Source organism: Wolffia australiana, chromosome 14, assembly GCF_029677425.1.
Source record: "Wolffia australiana isolate 7733 chromosome 14, ASM2967742v1".
Taxonomy (NCBI): domain Eukaryota; kingdom Viridiplantae; phylum Streptophyta; class Magnoliopsida; order Alismatales; family Araceae; genus Wolffia; species Wolffia australiana.
In genome coordinates this window covers 9,813,774-9,822,023 of record NC_135848.1, presented here as the reverse complement: position 1 = coordinate 9,822,023, position 8,250 = coordinate 9,813,774, and positions in this window count along the sequence as shown.

Genomic DNA, 8,250 nt, shown 5'->3' with positions numbered 1-8,250 from the left:
ACGTCCATGATGCACGCAACCTCATGGGCTTGGCGACTTTCCATCGGAGATTTGTCCCTAGATTTACTGACGTCACTGCGCCCATCACTAATCTCATTAGCCTTGACAAGTTTGAATGGACGAAGACAACCAATAAGGCCTTCGAGGACATCAAGTGCCACATGATCGAGGCACCTATGTTACGCTTGCCCCAATTCAACAAGGTTTTTGAAGTCGCTTGTGACGCTCAGTCATAGGTATCGGTGGGCTCCTTAGCAAGGACAAACACCCCCTAGAATATTTCAGCAAGAAACTGGATGATATGAAGCGATGATATGACAATTATGATATCATTTAGTCCCTCCGACATTGGCATCACTACCTCTTGCCCAAGGACTTTTGTACTCTTTTCAGATCATAGTGCGCTAAGGCACAAGAAGGGGAAGGATAATGCCATAACTAATGCCCTTAGCTAGAGCCCAATTATCCTCAACCTGACGAGGACCCGAGTTTTAAGATTTGATCAACTCCCACATGATTATACCGACTGCCCCAACTTCGAGAATATGGCCATTGCTATTTGTGATGGCCCAAAGTTCGAATATTGAGACTACTATCTCTCCGATGACTACCTCTTCCACGGGAAGAGATCATGCATACCCCTCACCGCGCTCTGAGATTTCCTTAGAGAGACATCAAGAAGATTGTCTCCTGCTGCTTGACCCGCTCCAAGGTTAAAATGACGAAGCAAAACATGGGCATCTATACACCCCTAACCTTGTCGACACGCACATGGGACAACGTTAACATTTATTTTCTTCTTAGTCTGCCCAAAACCGGCTGAGTGTACGACCCCATCATGGTAGTAGTCAACATATTTTCCAATATGTTTCATTTTACACCATGTTCAAAGATGGCGGACACCTCACGAGTGGCGCGCCTATTTTTCCACGATATTTTCTGCTTGCACGAGTACCATAGTTGATCATTTCGAATCGCAACGTACCTTTCACTATTTATTTCTGGATGACCTTATGGGTCTTGATGGGAATGAAGCTCAAATTCTCCATGGCTTATCACCCACAAACGGATGGGCAAACAGAGGTAGTCAACCGTAGTTTAGAAATGTTACTATGTTCCATCGTGGGGGATAACCTCACCACTTGGGATCGTGTCCTTCCCCGCACCGAGTTTGCTTTGAACTCCTTCATGAACCGTAACACCAGTCAAACGACGTTCGTGATCGTATATGGCTAGGTACCTCATAGGCCCTTAGACCTCCTTCCAGTAGACCATCATTCTAGAGATTCCGCAGATGGCATTACATTCACACAACATATTAGGGACATGCATCATGACATTCATACTTGCATCGTCATGCAAAATGAGAAGTACAAGGTTGTCGCTAATGTGGGTTGTAGATCAACTATCTACACTGAAGGAGATATAGTCATGGTCAGGTTGAGGCCTGAGACATTCTCCTGGGGTCGCTACGAAGCTTCATGCTCGTAACATCGAGTCTTTCCCGATAGTCTGTGTTGTTGGTGAGAATGCATATGTTGTGGGTATCCCGCCAGATTGGGGGATCTGTCCCAATTTTAATGTTAGCCATCTGGTCTGATACTATCCTATGCCACCCATCATTTAGTCTCACAACTCCTCGAGCCTTAGTGGTGATGTGAGAAGGAGGCACTCTCTATCCCCTCTCCTTTCGTATTTTGTGAGGCATCAGCATGTCGAGTCAGTACTAGAGGAGGTAATTAACGATGTAAGGGAGCGGGTGGACTGCAAGTTTCTTGTGCATTGGCAAGGCAGACCGTTGTCCGATGACTCGTGGGTTTCAGAGGCAGAGCTCCTTCTATTGCGACCAGAGCTTGTCCAGCCCTTCAAAGATATCCTTGGTTCTAACTCATTAGAGCCAAGTTCTTCCCACCCTAGGAAGATTATGGAGGACCATGTCCAGACTCGTCATCAGTCACGTTGCAAAGCCCGAGCCAACATGAAGAACCTGAGTTTTTGCTACCAGGTTTGAGGAAATGGCTTTTGCGTCGTTTTATTTCATGTTCATATCTTCTTTTGGTTTTATGAAAGCCCTTTGCATGTATGGGCCGCTCTTCGCGTCCTTTTGGTCTTATCGCATTGTTTTCTTTGACTATAGGGAGGCCCCTCCTGGATGTGTACGGACCTCCCCCATGTGTGTCTTGCTTGTTTGTTTTGTTTGTTCACACCTATAGGGGGGGAGCCCATATTTGGCTTCTCCCCCTAAAGGACCCTTTAGGGGGTAGGCCCATTTGGCTTCTCCCCCCAAAGGGAGCCCACTACGGCACCCATAAGCACCCTCCCTTTTTTTACTATAAGAGGAGAGGGGGAGGCTCACGATGGGTTATAAGCCAAAAATAAGGGTAAATTTTATGCAATTTTTAACCCTTGTTGTTGTCAAATTTTAGCTTATACAATAAAATTTATAATAACTCTACTTAAGATGTGTAGTGATAAGTACAAGTGTCGTCCAAGGGAAGCTAGTAAGAATTCAATTTGATGGTTTTCTTGTTAATTCAACCCTAATTAGAGTGAATTTGATCTTCAATGAAGATCAAATCACCCTAATTAGATGAGAAATTTAAAAAGGGGGGTAGAAGAGATGGATGAATAGGAGAAATAGGGAGCTCTAAATTGGCTTGTTTGATCCAAAGAAAAGGGTCCAAGGGGTCAATTAGAGAGGTTGAGAGGGAAATTTTGATTTGAGTTGGTTGGTTTTGTAGGTCTTATAATTCAGAAATAACTACACAATTAAATAATACAAAGGGAAATTTACTCTCCTAGAAATTGAAGTTTTTTTATAGTTTTTAATGTGCACTTGGAATAACTAGGTAAATCTCTCATTCTCTCCTCTCAATCTCAGTAAGGGCTTGTACCTTTCGCTCAATCCTAGCGATTTAGAAGTTCAGACCAAGATCAAGAAGGATGAAGAAGAAATTTCACTAAAACATCATCCAAAATATACTAAAAGTTCAAATACAAACAAGAAAAAGGTACCAGATAGGTTGATCCAAGCTAGAGCTCCTCTCTGTCTTACAGCTGTGATAGAGCACCATCAAGAATGACCCCCTCTCGAAATTTGGCTTTTATACCTAAGTAAAATGGAAAAAATTACCAATTTACCCCTAATGAGTAATTAATTTTTATCTATCAATGTAGGCTTGATCTGAATGAGGGGATCAATACGAGCAAATCCATAAAAAAATCATCTCAATCGGACTTCTGGATCAAAAGTTATGAATAAATGAATTTAAGCCAATATTAGCCATTGGGTTTAAATCCATTTATTTATATATTTTTTTTAAACTACGCGCTGATGTTTCGCCCTCCTACTGGCCGGTGACTTTTCAACTTATCCAGGCGGGTTTCTTCGCGTTGCGCCACGTACCCCCCTAGCGAAAATAAAAACAGAAAAAAACTTAAAAGTCGCGATTTACATATGTTTTGATACGCACATAAATGTGCGTTTTATCTTCGTTTTTATGACTCAGAACGTGCCACGTTACCGCCCATGCATGCGCTGTGCATGCGCCGCACGGGAAGTAACCTTACCGCCCGCTGGGCGCTAACACTACCCGCCGTCAAATTCTCATCCGACGGCAGCAACGATGCCACGTAGTCTCAAATGAGGGTTGCCTAGTCGCTTTACAAATAAGTCCTTCTTAAAAGATAAAATTGCCGTCGGACGCCGCAAAAAACTAATCGTGTAAATACCCCTTGCGCAGTCTCTCTCCTCTAGTTTTTTTAAAAAAACATTAAAACACATATTAAATCATTTGCAATAAGACCCTAGAAAATGATAAATAACATCTTTACGCCTGCAACCACGACCGAGAGCTGTTTTGAGGGTATAATTGCAACAAAAATTTACAAAAAGCCCTTCAAAGTTTAAAAATTATCTTAATACTCATTTTTTCCTTATAATTATATCTTTTTTTTCTTAGAAAAAATGCATTTCTTCTTCAAATAAATCTCAGAAAAATCCTAGAAAATCCTAAAAATTCTAGAAAATTCTAGAAAATTCACGGATTCCTCCCCGTACTGATAAATCTCAAAATTAAATATTAAACTTGCCATTTTCAGTCAAAAATAATTATTTCAAGCTCAAATAAATCCCTTAAAATTCATAGAATTAACAGAAAATTAGGGAAAAATCAGAAATCACTTAAAAACCGTATTTTCCTGTAAATCGATGATAACAACCCCATTTTAAGCTCTTGAAATGCATAAAAGTGTGCTAATAGCATGAGATAAAGACCGAATTTAGAGTGTTATCAATGGGGTTAGAGACTTTTTTTTGTTGAACGATGCCTTTTTTTAGAAAGAAGAAGAATTTTTGGTGTTATCCATGGGGTCTTCCCCTCCACCCTCCCAGCGGAGGATTTGTCTGTGCACATAGGTTGAACCAGACAACAAGCAGGTCACTGATCCTTCCCACTCAGGAACTACTGTTGTCGAACTATACTGCCAATGGACAACATCTTGCATTGATCGGTGCAGGCGTCGACGTGCACCCAGCATCGACTGCTTACACCGACCTAAGCCCTGTCATGCGACCGATTGCATCACACTTCACACAACATTCAGCACCACCAGCGGCAATCTAGGCCATCGTATGCAGCCCCTTTGAAAATATCGGGGTCTCTCTCTCTCTTTAGCCTCCCGACCACCTATAGTGACCTTCGTCGTGTTCTGCCAAGGCAACCAAGTGCGTGACTCTTCCCCATGCTCTTGTGGGCTCCCCCCCCCTCAAACTCCTATGGAGGACAATCCTCCCCCTCAGCCTCATCCAAAAACACTGTTGTCTGACATCGGTTCAACACCCAGACATCCATCAACGCGCCAACGTTGCCACTAAATGGTCAACTATATCCTCTCCTCCAGCTAGTCATTATCGCAATTATCGTGGGCCCTCATCTTGACCATGAGAATGTCTTGCCAGTTGATTCGGCGACCCAATGATCGACGGCCACCCGACTGGGCATCGCTGTGATCGATCAATCACGCCCCTGCATGGCATAGATACCCGACTATTTGGTCGTGTCTTTGGCGTGAGCAACCCTAATGAAGTTTTCTCTCAACCCCCCCCCCCCCCTTATTACACAGTCAACGACTGTCTGCCTCTGCCCACACGCAAACTTGAGGCTCCTACTATCTTACGGTGCCTTCACAATCATCATTGCCCTGGACACAGCCCTTAGTGACATTGCCTGCCATCCCAACGCCCCCTTCCTTGGCGCCAACTATGCTCCGACTCCTGCCTCGCCAACCACGTGCAGAAATTCCTATCGCCCGGCATGTCTTTGACCATAGAGAAGGTCGCCGCACGCCCTGCACAACTAGGCTGGAACTGGCAGGTCATAGGTTTACTTCCTCTCTTTCAGTATTATTACGGCCATCAATATTGGTTTTTGACTGCTTTGCTGTCGTGAGAGATATTGTATGCATAACATAGGAATAGCCATCGTACATGTATTAGGGGCTTCCTTTGTAGGCGTCGGATCAGCATCACTTGCAGCGACAGGTGTGGACGCGCGGACGGTGAACGTCCCCCGCTCCATTGGCCTTTGATCTGGCCGCTCTGGTGATTGGGAGCTTGTTCGTGCCCTGACCCCTCGTGTCATCAACTGTGCTTACACCTCGAATCACCCGGATTCCATCGTACTCATTGATTTTCAATCGCACACTTCATTTAACCTTGTGCATCACATATTTGTGTCCATCCCTTGTGGTGTAGCATGAGCCGCTTGATCCCAGCACACCGTGTTACATCATAATGATAACAAACATAGTTATATTTATAAAACTGAATACAAATTTTTACGACCATTGAATGAGGAGGTAATGGTGAATCATCATGACAGTTTATTTAGATGTGGATGAGATGGATATATGTGGAATGGTAGATGTGAATAGATGAATGTATAGGTATGTATATCGATGGATGTGAACAAGAATATGTTGATGTAAATGCAAGGAGAATCACTACAAACCCTTACATACCCATCTTTTTTGGCTTCTATATTTGGTTAACGATGGAGACCAAGAAAACTTTGTGAATCTCAAAATTACTTTATTTCACTCAACCAACAAGGTCTATTCATGTATAAGAGGGTATGTTATAATAGTTACACAACACTAACACTCATATTTCTTCTTTGAAATTTCATCTTAATAATTACATATCACATTTTCAAGTAGGATCCTTCTTAGTTATGGGATTTTTCTAAGTCACTGTTAATCCACAGGTAAGACCTCAATGTTATTCGTGACTCCTCAAATTTCTGAAGATTCTGCAATAATTTTACATGTTTAAATAACAATCTGATGTGTAGCTATTGGCAAAAAGTAAGACCACAGAATCTCCAAAACATGGACTTCTTGATCCGCATTGAATCTTCTTTAGTAAATAAAAATTAACATGTGTATGTCTTTTCTCAGCCATTAAAAGATATTATATTATTAAAATTAAAGACTTTTTTGGTTGTGACATGAGTCCCCTTTTCTCAAAATTTAAAATTATTATTAATTATGATTTAACTTGGAATATTTCTGTGCTGACATATGGCGATTGTGTATGCCACATTTAATGAAAATAAAATCAGTTGTCTTTTTCTTGCCACCACGTGTCCCTACACATTTAGAAATAAAGAGAATTTCAGCTCGTAGCTGGCCATCATGAAATTGGAATTTTTAACGCCATAATGAGACCTCTTTTTGCAATAATGAGTGCAGCTAATTATAGATGCAAATCAATGATTGGTCACCGTATGATAAATCATATGGCAACATGTGACAACCTAAAAATAAACAAAAAATCGCACATGCCCTTTAAATATTTTTTAAAAGTTAATCCATTTTACAAATACATTTTGACTCAAAAAATTTATATCTCTACAAATATAATGTCCGCGACATCTAATATAATCTGACTTAAATTTTATTTTATTTATGAATATGATGCTAGAAAATTTCATAATACCATAAAATGTAAAAACATATTTAATCAGCTTAAGACTAAAAACACATATATACTCATTTTTATGCAAATAAATATGAAATTTTATTATATTAATTTAAGAAAGGTGATGTAATCAGATACACCTATAAATTGGACACCTGAATGACTCAAAGTGACTTGGCCAAGGAACAAATCTAAACTGGTATTAACTCTAAAGAATGTGATATGATCATACATTGTTTTTTTATTATGTCTTGATTCCTGTTACTTCCATTGATTGAAAATATTTGGATGACCAATCTAGCAGAAAGTCCCAATAGGTTACTCCCGACTTGATTTCATGAAGCGACCAAACTGCAACAAATGTATTTTTATATAGTTTTATTATAAAAGATCCCTTAAAATCCAAAATATTTAATGCATTATTGTAATTATTTTAAATGAGTTTTTTTTATTTTTATCTAATATAATTTATATTATTTCATAAAACATATGAAAATATAAAAAATATTTTTAAAAGTCATAAAACAAATTACAAAGGAAATTCATTTGCTTGTATGGATTTGACCCTTACGCACTCTATGCTTTGTAAGATAATATTATAATTTTTTATATAAATGTGATCCTAAAATTGAATTTTAAATTGCCAGTTTCTACTTTATCACTTGATCAATAATTTAACCCCTTTTGAGCCCGTATATTTTTAGGTCACCCAATATCCCAGTAACATTCAAAATTCTACCAATTTTAGTGCATGGATCAGGCCCTTGGATCTATATATTTAATGGCACTGTTTCAAATTGTGTTCATTTTGTTATTAAATTATTAACTCCAGATATCGTATTAAATTACATAATACCCTTCATGATACCGATATAGCATGCAATCTTTGAAGGCTAACATATGATAAGAATATTTTCATTGAATTTTTTGTGTCTTTTGTAAATGATAAGATGATTAAAAAACCTTTCTTCATGGAAACCTTAGCTATGGGATGTAGTAATGGAGTTGCAACATAAAAATCCTACCATTCTCCTTGTAAAAAATACCTTCCCATCCCTCTAGCATTAAAAGGACCTTCCCACTAAAGAAAAATGATCCCCCATACAATCAATAAAATATTTTAAATACTTTACTATATCTTAGAATATGGATGGTTCAATTCAAAGATATCCCAAGGACTTGGGATAATTGAGATTTGGTTAATAACACTATAATATATAAGATAGAAAGTCAATATATATTATATATTAGAGAAAAATGAAGGCAGA